Raw genomic sequence first — 13,272 nt, 5'->3', positions numbered from 1 at the left:
TTAAAGGTGTGCACCACCACTGCCTGGCTGAGATTCAGCTTTAATCTGGGCCACACTTACTTCTGGCAGCCTATATAAAGGATGTGGAAAAAGGAAGCTTGCTCTTTTTGCCTAAATGCTCTCACTGGGAAGTCCATCCTTCCATTGGCATTAGAGCCTAGTTTTGCAGGTCCCTAATGACCAGCTGAAATATCCAGCATCATGGACTGAACAACTACTGTATTCTGGAGCTTCCATTGGTAGACAGTCATCGTTGGACTAGCTAGACCAGTAAGCCATTCTAATAAGTCCTTATTACATTCTGGGTAGATAATAATAATGATGATGATAGGTAGGTAGATACATAGATAGACAGATGATTTATAAATAATAGATGGACAGATGATAGATAGATAGATAGATAATAGATAATAGATAGATAGATAGATAGATAGATAGATAGATAGATTCTATAAATTCTGTTGATCTCAAGAACAATGACTTATAAAGATTTTAGTATCAGGAGTAGTAGTATAAGCATGGATTTCTTAATAATCTTTAATAGACTTTCCAATTGCCAACATCTACAGCTGCTAAAGCCTCTCCAGTTACTAAAGTATCTCCTAGCAGATCAAAGAATACTGAAAAATTCATGGTGTAGACTATTTTACAAACTTAAGGAGACAAAACGCATTTGATTGTCTTGATTCACCAATGGTTAGAAGCAATGGAATTACCAACTCTGTATATAAAACTTTTGACAATTTGTGGAAAAATAAGGAAAATGATGATGGTAGTTGGTTGTTCCCAGCATCTCTGGACAAATTGACAAAGGAAAAGAATGGGCTCTATGGTAAAATTAACCAACTTCTAACATCTCAGAACACAGTGAAGGATGACAATAAACTCAATGATAAAATTATCCAGCTCCAGATGCTCATAAACAGTCTCAAGGTTTCTAAGTGTACCCTGAAATGGAATATTCTCTCTAGCAGCCACAGAGCTCAAGTTGCAGAAGAATTTAACTGGAGGCTTCATCCTAAGTTTTGCTATAAAATACAGTGAAAATTCAAGTCCCTGACTTGGAGGGTATCAGTGGTTAAAGTCATTAATTGGTAAAGAATGGGATGTGTAACTTGGATATGTTAGAGGACCCTATTGAAACTGAGAACTTTGAACCCTCAGATTCTCAAGGGTTTATCTCACTTGAAGAAATACTTTCTGGAAGAAAACATACTCAGCAGGTGTGCTCCCATTCCGACCACTGATATATTGGGCTTTCTGCCTTTGACTGAGGAAATTAATCCTTCATTGTCTGCTAAACCAGCAGTAACTTTCTCTGAAGGAAATGCCAAGCAAGACAATACTGATGTAGTTGCCTCTAGTCCTATAATCATACTTAAGGCTAATCAGGCTTCTAGAGGGGAGATACAAAGTGTAGTCCATGAGGAGATGTGTTACAGTTAAGAGCTTAATTAGTTTGCTCATTCATTCAAACAGCAGTCTGGAGAATGGAATTTAAGGGTGTGGGATAATGATGAAAGAAACATAAATGTGGATCAGACTGAGTTTATTGATATGATCCCACAGAGTGAAGAATCTAGGTTTAATATAGAAGCTCACAGTTTACAAGAAATGGGTCAAGGTGTATTTGAATGGTTGTCTAAAGCCTTTGTCAAAAGATGGCCTACTGAAAAGGAGTTGGAGATGCCTGATTTCCCTTGACTTAGTGTTGATGATGAGATTTTAAGGCTCAGGGAATTGCAATGCTGGAGTTAGTACACTCTGTAAAATCTAATCCTCTGCAATAGGGCCAGAAGACATACCCTTCATTAATCCTATAAAACACAAAATGGTGAGAGGGGCACCAGCACATTTGAAGAGCTTTGTTGTCTCCCCTTTCCTTGTGCTAGACCTTAGGGTTGGAGATGGTGCTGGGCAGTTGAATGAATTAAGTGCAATGGGTTTTATTGAGCCTCCAAAGCAGCAGAGACTAGCACTGAGTCACAAAGGGCAAGGCAGTCCTAGTTATTGTAGTGGACAGTGTGAACAAAGCAATGTCTATAATGGCCTAACCTATCATGGTCAGCACAGGCACAGCAAATGTAATGGTGGCATGACTTATATGCACCTTTGGTACTAGATTATCAATCATGGTATTTCCAGGCACGGGACAGATAAGAAGCCTGCTATATTTTGGTTTGATATGTATAAGCAGAAAAATTCTCAAACAAATGGAAGAAGGCCTGTATTGGATTGTGGCAAAAGGGAATCTTAGCCTGTGGGCTAGGTTCCTGGCTTGAGCTAATTTGCAAACCAGAACACCTTGAATAAAAGGAGGGCTAGATTCCCCTGAGAATGGACCTTGCCAAACTAAGTTTACTGTTAGCCTTTCTCCAGTGCTTCCCAGAGGGACCTATGACCTTTTACAAAAGTATATGGACACTGGTAGAAAGGAAACAATCATATTTCCCAGGGTCTATTGGACACTGGTTCTGACTTGATGCTGATTCGGGGAGACCCCAAGAAACATTGTGGCCCTCCAGTTAAAGTAGGGACTTATGGAGGTCAGGTGATTCATGGAGTTTTAGCTCACATCTGACTCACAGGAGATTGAGTGGGTCTCCAAACTCATGCTATGGTTATTCCCCCAGTTCTAGAATATATAGTTGATATAGATATATTCCAGAAGTTGGTAGAATTTTCACATTGATTCCCTGACCTGTGGAGTGAGGGCTTTTACTGGACACCCTTAGAGTTGCTGCTGCCAAATAGTGAATCAAAAACAGTATTGAATTCCTGGAGGAACTGCAGAAATTAGTGCCACTATGAAGGACTTGAAAGATTCAAGGGTGATGGTTTCTACCACATCTCCCTTTAACTCTATTACCTGGCTAGTGCAGATGACAGATGGATTGTGGAGAATGACAGATGGTTATCAAAAGCTCAGTCAAGTAGTGACTCTGATTGCAGCTGCTGTACCAGATGTGATGTCCTTACTTGTGCAGATTAACATATTTCCTGGTACATGGTATGCAGCTATTGATTTAACAAACGGCTTTTTCTTGGTACCTGTCCATAAGGACTGCCAGAAGCAATTTGCTTTCAGTTGACAAGGCCAACAGTCTACCTTCACACTGTTACATCAAGGATATAGTAACTCTATCCCTGTGTCATAGCTTAGTTCAAAGGGATCTTGATCATCTGTTCTTCCATAAAAATCACATTAAATGTACTATATTAATGACATTTAACTAATTGGGTCAAATGAGTAAGAACAATCACTTTGGTAACTTGTTGGTAACACATATGTGCATCAGAGGATGGCAAATAAATCCAGCCAACTTTCAAGAACCTTCTACCTCAGCGGAACTTTTAGGAGTCCAGGGATGTGGACATGCAGAGATATTCCTTCTAACGTAAAGGATAAGTTATTATACCTGGCTGCTACCACCACCAAAAAAGAAGCACATTTAGTGGGCCTATTTGGATTCTGGGGACAGCACATTCCCCACTTGGGTGTTTAAGTCTGGCCATATATACCAAATTACTCAGAAAGCTGCTAGCTTTGAGTGGGGCCCAGGAACAACAAAAGGCTCTACTACTTGACTCATATGATCCAGCAGACCCAATGGTATTTGAAGTGGCAATGGCAGCTAGGGATGCTGTTTGGAGCCTTTGGAAGGCCCTATAGGTGAATCACAGAAGAGACTTTGGGGATTTTAGAGAAGGACTCCATCATCATCTGCAGTCCACTATTCCCACTTTGAGAGTTAGCTCTTGGTCTGGTATAGGTCTTAGTGGAAACTGATTGTTTGACAATGAGCCTCCAAGTTAGCAAACAACCTGAGCTGCTCATCATGATCTGGGTGTTTTCTGAACCATCAAGACATAAAGTAGAATGGACACAGCAGCAGTCCATTAGCAAATGGAATTGTTTTATAGATGGTCAGGTGCAAGCATGACTTAAAGGCATACAAGTTACTTGAAGTTGCCCAAATGCCTATGGTTTCTACTCCCATTACAATGTCGTCTGCTGTGAAGCATGCATCTATAGCTTCATGGGGTATTCCCTGTAACCTTTTGACTGAAAAAGAGAAGGCGAGGGTGGGTTTACTTATTGTTCTGAATATTTAGCAGTCTCCATCCAAAAGTGGAAAGCTACGGAATTACAAGTCCTTTCTGGGAAAACCCTGAAAGATACCAGCACATGGATATCTTCACAGTGGGCAAAACTTCAGGCCATTTACATGATCATATATTTTCTTTGGAAGGAGAAATGGCCAGATGTGAGATTGTTCACTAATTCATGGACTGTAACCACTGGATTGGCTGGATAGTCAGGGACTTTGAAAGAGCATTATTGGAAAATTGTTGAGAAATACATCTGGCTAAGAAGTATGCAGATAGATCTGATCTCTCCAAATGGGCAAAGGATGTGAAGATACTTATGTTCCATGTAAATGCTCATCAAAAGGTGACTTCAGCGGAAGAGCAGTTCAGTAATCATATAGATAGGGTGACCTGTTCTATGAACAATCAACCTCTTTTCCCAGCTATCCCTACCATTGCTCAACCCAATGGGTTCATGAGCAAAGTGGCAATGGTAGCAGAGATTGAGCCATGGGCTCAACAAAATGTACTGCTACCACCAAGGTTGATATAGATACAGCTGCTGCTAAGTGCCAGATCTACTAACATCAGAAGCCAACATTGAGCCCCAGATATGGCACCATTTCTCCTAATGACCAGCCAGTGATATGGTGACAAGTTGACTACATTGGACCACTTCGTCCATGAAAATGACAACACTTTGTCCTTCCTGGAGTAGATACTTAGTCTGGATATGGGTTTGCCTTTCTTGCATGTACTGCTTATGCCAAAACCACCATCTGTGGACTTAACAGAATGCTTTATACACCATCTATGATATTCCATACACTACTGCTTCTGACCAAGGAACTCACTTCACAGACAGAAGAGTGATTTAGTGGGCCCATGATTTACAGAATCTACTGGTCTTTCCATGTTGCCCATCCTCCTGAAGGAGCTGCCATGATACAAAGATGTAGTGGTCTTTGTGAGACACAGTGACACAGTTATAATGCTGATTAGGTGGCAGCAGCCTGGAAGGATTGGGTAGGGTTCTCCAGAAGGTGGTATATTCTTTGAATCAGCATCTAAGATATGGGAAAATTTCTCCACAGCAAGGATCCACTGGTCAAGGAGTGGAAAGGGGAATAGTTCCACTCATGATCACTACCAAGTTTTTACTCCCTGTTTCTGTGACCTTAAGCTCTGCTGACCTAGAAATTTTGGTTCCAGAGGGAGGCAGTGCTCCTGCCAGGAGATACAACAAACATCCATTGAACTGGAAGCTCACATGTTCCCCTAACCACCTTGGGCTTCTGATGCCCGCAAACCAACAGGCCAAGAAAGGAACAACAGAGTTGAGGTGTGTGATTGATCCATATTACCAAGATGAAATTGGATTTCTCCTCCACAATTGATGTAAGAAAGATTATGACTGGGGTAGAGGAAATTCTTTAGGGTATCTCTTTGTGTTCTCATATCATTTGATTAAAGTCATTAAGAAACTACAACAGCCTAATCCAGAATGGCAATGTTACAGACCTTTCAGAATTGACGGTATAGGTCATTCCTCCAAGAAAAGAACCAAGGCCAGCTGAAGTGCTTGCTGAGGGTGGAAGAAATACGGAATGGGTAGTAGAAGAAGGTAGTTATAAATACCAGCTGTCCATGTGACCAGTCGCAAAAAGGTTATAATTGACATGATTGTTTCTTTTATATTTAGTTGAGAATATGTTTTGCACAGATATTTATGTTTTCTGTCCTTGAATCTTTATCATACAATATAACGACAAGCAAGAGAGTATCAGTGGTTATCATACTTAAGTTTGACATACTAAAAGAATGTCTCTCACAGGGCATTGCCACCTACTCTAGAATTTATAGTGTGTTTGTATTTTATACAAGGGATACTTATATCCTGTTTGACATAACTATGACTTGTTTATTGGTTTCATTTAGAAATTAAGCATGACATAAGGAGATATGACTGTGTGTAAAGTTGACAAGGGGTGGAATTGTGATGGCTATTCTTGGTCGTCAATTTGACTACATCTGGAATTAATTAAAACCCAAATAGCTGGATATCCCTGTGAGAGAGTTTTTTGTTTTTTTGTTTTTTTTTTTTTTCTAACTAAATCATTTGAAGTGGGAAAAACCACTTTTAATCTGGATCTTTTGAGGTCGGAAGATGTACTTGTAATCTTCTACTGACAATCTATATAAAGGAAACAGAAGAAGGAAGCTTGCTTTTTTTGTCTGCTTGTGCTTTCTCTACCATATATATAAGAGAAAGAACTAGAGTTTACTCAATCTCAGGGCAAAATTATTCATCTCAAAATAAATGATATTCTCTAGATGCTAGAACAGCAGTTGAACAAAACACATTTTCTGGCAAGTGAGAAGAGTGACAACCTGCAGATCTCAAATAAAAAGAAAATCAAAATACAACCAATAAATAAATGAATATATACATGTACTGAATGAGTAATATGTTGTATATAATAAATGAACACACACATAGCCATATAAATGTACATGTATGTGTATGAGAGTAGGCCTAGGACTTCTGGTATCGGGGCAGACCAGAAAGCAATGACAGATGAGAGTTGATGTTTAGCTGCTTGATATCTCTCTCTCTCTCTCTCTCTCTCTCTCTCTCTCTCTCTCTCTCCTCTCTCTCTCTCCCCTTCCCTTCTCCCTCCTCTCCCTTCTCTTTTCACTCAACTTGAGACCCAATGGATGGACTAGTACTACGCACATTCATCTAAAACCCATATTCTTTTTGTATGTTCTATTCCCCTATATTCCCCTAGAGAATTCTGACCAACACATAGGCCATAGTAGCCAGGAAAGCTTGATACAGCCCATGGTGGTAGGGAGGGCATGGTACAGTCCATGGTGGTAGGGAGGGCATGGTACAGTCCACGGTGGCAGAGAAGGCTACAGGCCAAGGTAGCTGGGAAGGCCATGCTACAGGCCAAGGTAGCTGGGAAGGCATGATAGTGACTGTGGTGGCTGGGAAGTTTTGATTCAGGCCACAGAGGCAGGAGTATGGGACTAAGACTCCTCATGTCTGGGCAGATCAGTAAGCAATGAAAGATGAGAGTTGATGCTTAGCTGCTTGACGTGTCTCTCTCTGTCTGACTCTTTCTGTGTCTGTCTATCTCTGTCTGCCTCTGTCCCTCTCACTCCCCTTCCTTCCTTCCTTCCTTCCTTCCTTCCTTCCTTCCTTCCTTCCTTCCTTCCTTCTTTCCTTCCTTCCTTCTCCCTTCCTTCCTCCCCCTTCTCCACTTTATTCAATTTGAGATCCAAACCAATGGATGGAATAGTATGCACACATTCATCAAAACCCCAGTGCTGTGTCTCCTTGGTGATTCCAGTCAATTTCATCATGAACATTCAACATCACAGAGTTAATTTCTGAAATCTTTTTAACTATTCAATTGTAATGGTTAATTGTATCCTTGTTATTCTAATACAAAACAAATAACTCTTTTAACTTTTAAATCAGGGGGCCCTAAGGTGTTTTGCAATAAGAAGGCTGAAGTGTCTTTTCTGTCACAGAGATTTGACAATACACAGTTAACCCAGGATTTTATTCAACATCAGAAAGTACTGCCCTGGCAGGGATTCGCCTAGCTGCTGAGTGTAGCTCTCTCATTTTTTTTCTTAAATGTATTTCTCAGTGCTGAGAATCCCTCTGAAATCCATTGTCTACTCAAATCTACTAAATGAGGGGTTGAGGGACTTTAAAATTACACATATTTTCAGCCCTTCTGAGAATCTTATTCATACTACAAAACATTGTTCTGGATGCAGTAGAGAGGCTTAATTACACACTAAAGATAAAAAAGATAAAGAGAAGAGACCTGTAGGTGGGGTGGAAATGATTATCCATAAGTATACAGAGTGTGAGCTCGCTTGGCACTTATGCAACTAATTGCCCACACCCGGCTGGCATCTGCATGAACGGTTTCTTGAAAGCCTAAGTGCCTGTGAGATCTGTTGGCATAAACAAAAGAAACAGATGTTTCAACTTTGATAGCAAGCAAACTCAGAAAGAAAACTATACATTTAAGACAGGCTAAGCAAGGGAGGAAATGATGAGGAGGCCCATGTTTCTGCAGCTCCAGAATTGAAAGTGCTACCATTAGACTACAAATTTCAACATGAAAAGTACAAGCTCTTTTTTTTTTTTTTTTAAGTACAAGGCTTTCAGAATTTGCATTATATGTAAATATGCATGACTTCATGAAGTAACTTCTCATCAAGCTTTTCCTAATAAACTTAGAAGTGTATCTATTTGGAGGGAAGTGCAAATTTAGAAAGTCAGACTCTTGTTTCCTACTACTTCATACCTTCCCGAGCAGTTTATGTTGAACACTTCCGTACCAAGACCAGAGTCAAATAGTACAAGCATTCCTGGTTGTTTTGAACTCTCTTTGGCCTCAATGAAGCCCTTGTACTACAACTCCAGCATCAATAATAGATAGAGGGGAACTCTGTAAGATGCATGACTGTCCAGACTACCACCACCAGTACCCGTTATTCAAAATTAAAAGCAGTTGTATAAACCACCCACAAGAGTGGCAAACCATGATAATCCCCTGTCAACAATTATTATACCAGTATCATAACCAATAATATAGAGGCAACACAATTTAAAATGAACAGAGGAGTTATGTAGATATTTACCTGAATAAGATAAACAAATAATCAATAAGCAAATTGACAGTGCTCAGCATCAGTACTCACCAGAGAAAGGAAAACCGCAGACTTACTAATTTTTCTCACAAGTATGATTATAATAAAAGGCCAGATAAAAAATGCTGCCAAGATTACAAAGGAATCCAGAATACCCATGCAAAAATACAGTAAAAACTTCAAATTGTATAATCAGAATAGAGCAATCTTCATAGTAATGGAGTCTTTAAGTAAAAAATTATTTTAAAGCAAATGTTACTTAGAAAATATCCAATTAGACATGTACTTGGATTTAGATTTTGTAGTGTTGAATGACTTACCTAGTCAATCATTTAACATATTGATTAGTACAAATTCTCAAATTCCTTCTGCTATCCTTATTCTCCCATAAGCTTTAGTTGGTCCTCATTTTCTTAATGTCTTGAACAGACTAAGATCAATGATGATGTTAGAGTTACCTTTATGGCCTCAATATAGAACCAATGACATTTTCTTCATCTTGGATTTTTTCCTTTTCTCTGTGTCACTCTGCCTCTCTCTCTCTCTCTTTCTCTTTCTCTCTCTCTCTCTCTCTCTCTCTCTCTCTCTCCCCCCCATATGTGTCCACTTGCATACATGTGTGTGTGTATAATTGTGCAAGCACATATGTCAGTATCACATGTCTTCCTCACTTGCTTTTCTACCTCACTTTTTGAGACAAGTCTTTCACTGAACCTTGAGTTCACTGGCTTGGATAGACTGAATGGCTTGGGCAGACTGACTGGCTTGGAGCCCCTGAGATATTTCCTGTGTATCTGTCCCCAACACTGAGATTACAGCTGTAAACTGCCATGCCTAGCTTTTTACGCAGATGCTGGGGATCCAAAATCAGGTCTGCAGTCTGTATTTTACCAGCTAAACCCTGTCTGCATTGCGATCTCTATTGACCATTTTTTTTTAAAAGATCTATCTGCTTTGTGTTTTGTTTTTCTCTGTCCAGTCCCCTTTCTCTCTCTTACTAATAGTAACTATTCTTTAACTTTATCTTCAGTGCTCTATATTTTTCTACTAACATTGTCTGAGTGTCGAATCTATTTCTTGGTTCTATCTTTTTTTAAAAATATATTTATTTTATTTTTTATATGGATATTTGTGTTTTAATTTTACATATCAGCCATGGGTTCCCCTGTCCTCCCCCCTCCCACCTCTCCCCCACCTTCCCCCCAGCCCCTTCCCTCCATTCCCATGTCCTCCAGGGCCAAGACTCCCCTGAGGATTCAGTTCAACCTGGTAGATTCAGTACAGGCAGGTCCAGTTCCCTCCTTCCAGGCTGAGCAAAGTGTCCCTGTATAAGCCCAAGGTTCCAAACAGCCAGCTCATCCACTAAGGACAGGTACTGGTCCCACAGCCTGGGTGCCTCCCAAACAGTTCAAGCTAGTCAATTGTCTCACTTATCCAGAGGGCCTGATCCAGCTGGGGTCTACACAGCCTTTGGTTCATAATTCATGTGTTTCCATTAGTTTGGCTATTTGTCCCTGTGCTTTTTCCAATCTTGGTCTCAACAATTCACACTCTTACAGTCCCTCCTCTTTCTCGACAATTGGACTCCTGGAGCTCCATCTGGGGCCTGGCTGAGGATCTCTGCATCCACTTCCATCAGTAATTGGATGAGAGTTCCAGCATGACAGCTAGGGTGTTTGGCCATCCGATTACCAGACTAGGTCAGTTCCAGCTTTCTCTTGACCATTGCCAGTAGTCTAAAGTGGAGGTATCATTGTGGATTTCTGGGGACCTCTCTAGCACTTTGCTTCTTCCTGTTCTCATGTGGTCTTCATTTATCATGCTCTGTTATTCCTTGTTCTCTTCAATCTTAATCCCTATGCTTCTTCAATATCTGTGCATTAAATCCTCTCTCTTTTCTATTCTACCCGGACTGAAGCCTGAGGCTCACTCATGCTGGACAAGCAATCTACCACTGTGCTTCCCCTCCATTCCCCAAAATATTTTTAATTCATCCCAATAAACCTTTAAGATTATATACTCCATGATTATTTCAGTGTATCTAAAGGCAAACACACGTTTAACCAGTGGTTTTTTTTTTTTCCCTCCATATATTGGAAGTTATTCTCAATATAGAAAATGCCACAATAAACAAATGAGAAATTTTACTTGCTGGTTATACGTTTATGTTTCATTAAGGATAGATTGACAGGTATCCAAATGAATTCTGCAGAGTATTTCAGGTCATGTGAAAGATTGTTATGATTCCACTAATCTCTAGAGTTATGTTACAGGCTTATATAAATTCTAGTAATAATATCCATGCTGATCTGTTTAACTTAATCTCTCTATCCTATATTAATCTTCCTAAAGCCTAAAGTATAAAACAATTTACATGTTTTATGCTTATGATATTTCATATCTCTATAATGTCAGAGGATCCAGTACAATTCTGATTCTTCACCTAAAACACCCTTTCTCCTTTGGCCATATCCCTTATATTATCACCAAGGTAAATGCCCACTGACCCACAGCCTCCACATCAGCTGACTTGAGTCACTAACTTTTGGAAAGTTATGCATACCTTTGCTCAGAATACTTACTGTTTGGGGTATGTTGGTATTTTGAAATGATGCTAACTTTAGCAATAAAATATGCCTTCATCAAGACAAACAAAATAAAAAGTTATTAGTCGTGGTAGTAGTCTTATGTAGATGTTCTTAATTGGAGATAGTTTTACCCCACACAATGTTGCATAATCTGGGTTCCATTTTCCTTATGAATCTAGCAACCCTGGAAGCCCAAAGTCACTGGCACCTACCAGACAGATGAAAAAGGAGTAGGAAAGGGTGGCCTTCCTGTGTCGTCAGGGTTTAGGCCTAGAAACACCACTTCTGTTCACATTCCAGGGGGTAGGCCTTTTTCCAGATTGCATGCCCAACTGCATAGGAATCTGAAAAAAAAACAAAACAAAACAAAACAAAACAAAAACAAAAACTGGCCAACTGTGAGCCCAGACAGCAGAGGAGTTAGGCTCATGTAAACCTAGCAGCCATCACCACTCTGGTCTACCCAATACTCATGAAACGTAATTCACTTATTCATTAACATCAGACCAGATTCTCCTTTTTCCGAAAACACTTTATAAATACTCCAAATTGGAGTGAGAACTCCTTTTCCCCAGATCGCAGCGCACACGGTCTCTGTAGGGTGTTTACTATCTGTCACTTGCTATTCTACTAGTGTGGTTTTCTTTTTTAGTTCTGCTTCTCTTGTCAGTACCAGTCGGACTGAAGGTGCTCGGTGAAAAGAACAATAGCGTATGATTTGGAGTGATTCACTTATTCATCCAATGTGTGTTTGTTGAATGACTGTTATCCTGTAAGACAGTAGCTGGTGTTATGGGGAACATAGAAAATAATAAGAAACTTCAGTGGATCTAAGTTGTTATTGGCAATGCCATAAACAGATTCTCTAAGCAGAATGATGTATTTACTGTAGTAGAGTCAAATGATCAACTATGCCGTGCGATGTAATGTTACTCCAAGCAGAATAGTATATAAATGAATGGGAGTGTCAAAGATTGCTTTCTGAGACTTCCCCACCACTAAAACAGATTCAGGCAAACTGTACTCGTTAATGAAAATATTCTACATCATGTTGGCCCTCAGCAACTGAGTCATATTGTAAAAATAACATTCTTGACCAGGCATTGTGGTGCATGCATACCTTTAACCCCAACACTCTGGAGGCAGAGGCAGGCAGATCTTTGTGAGTTCAAGGCCAGTTTGATCTACAGAGGGAGTTCTGGGACAGCGAGGGGTACACAGAGAAACCCCATTTTAAAGAACCAACATATAAAAAAAGTAAAAAATTAAATTAATATTCTTTGGGGCTGGAGAGATGGATTAGTGCTTAACAACACTGGCTGCTCTTTCAGATGATGCTGGTTGATTCTCAGCACACACGTGCTGGCTCACAACCATCTGTAACTCCAGTTCCAGGGATCTGATACTCTCTTCTGCCTCTGCAGACATCAAACATCCACTTTGGTGCACAGACATGCATGCAGACAAAACATCCACATACATAAAATTACAGCAAAATAAAATAGAACATAGTAAAATAAAATGAAACTTGAAAAGTAATATTTAAAATGAATACTCTTTGAGGAGGTCAGTGATGTTCTACATATTTAAAACTTGCTATTGCTCAGCTTACACATCAAAGAGAGGGAAAAGAAGTTTAAAATGAATGAAAAAAAAAAAAAAGTAGAATGCAACCGCTTGCTGTCGGAAGAATTTTGGCCAAATCTATAGGAGACCATATTGTTTAAAATAAATTAACCTTAAAATAGCATATTGACTTTTATGGGTGTCCTGCAAAATGAACGTGATAGACATTCAAGGAACAAAATGTCCACTGGACAGGGCCTCTAGTCTTCTATAGCTAAGGACCATAAAGCTGAGGCTGTTTTCTGTTTTCTATCTGAAAAGACTCAGGAAGGAGCCTAAACAA

General features: G+C 39.8%; 1 protein-coding gene across 1 annotated transcript in view; it reads left to right on the top strand.

The window, feature by feature from the left end:
• Window positions 1–13,272, top strand: part of LOC118573395 — a 120,190-nt gene that overhangs the window by 37,204 nt on the left and 69,714 nt on the right. The window lies entirely within an intron of this gene.

Source organism: Onychomys torridus, chromosome 23, assembly GCF_903995425.1.
Source record: "Onychomys torridus chromosome 23, mOncTor1.1, whole genome shotgun sequence".
Taxonomy (NCBI): Eukaryota; Metazoa; Chordata; class Mammalia; order Rodentia; family Cricetidae; genus Onychomys; species Onychomys torridus.
Note: the sequence above shows the minus strand (reverse complement) of the source record. Positions and strands in the feature narration are given on the sequence as shown.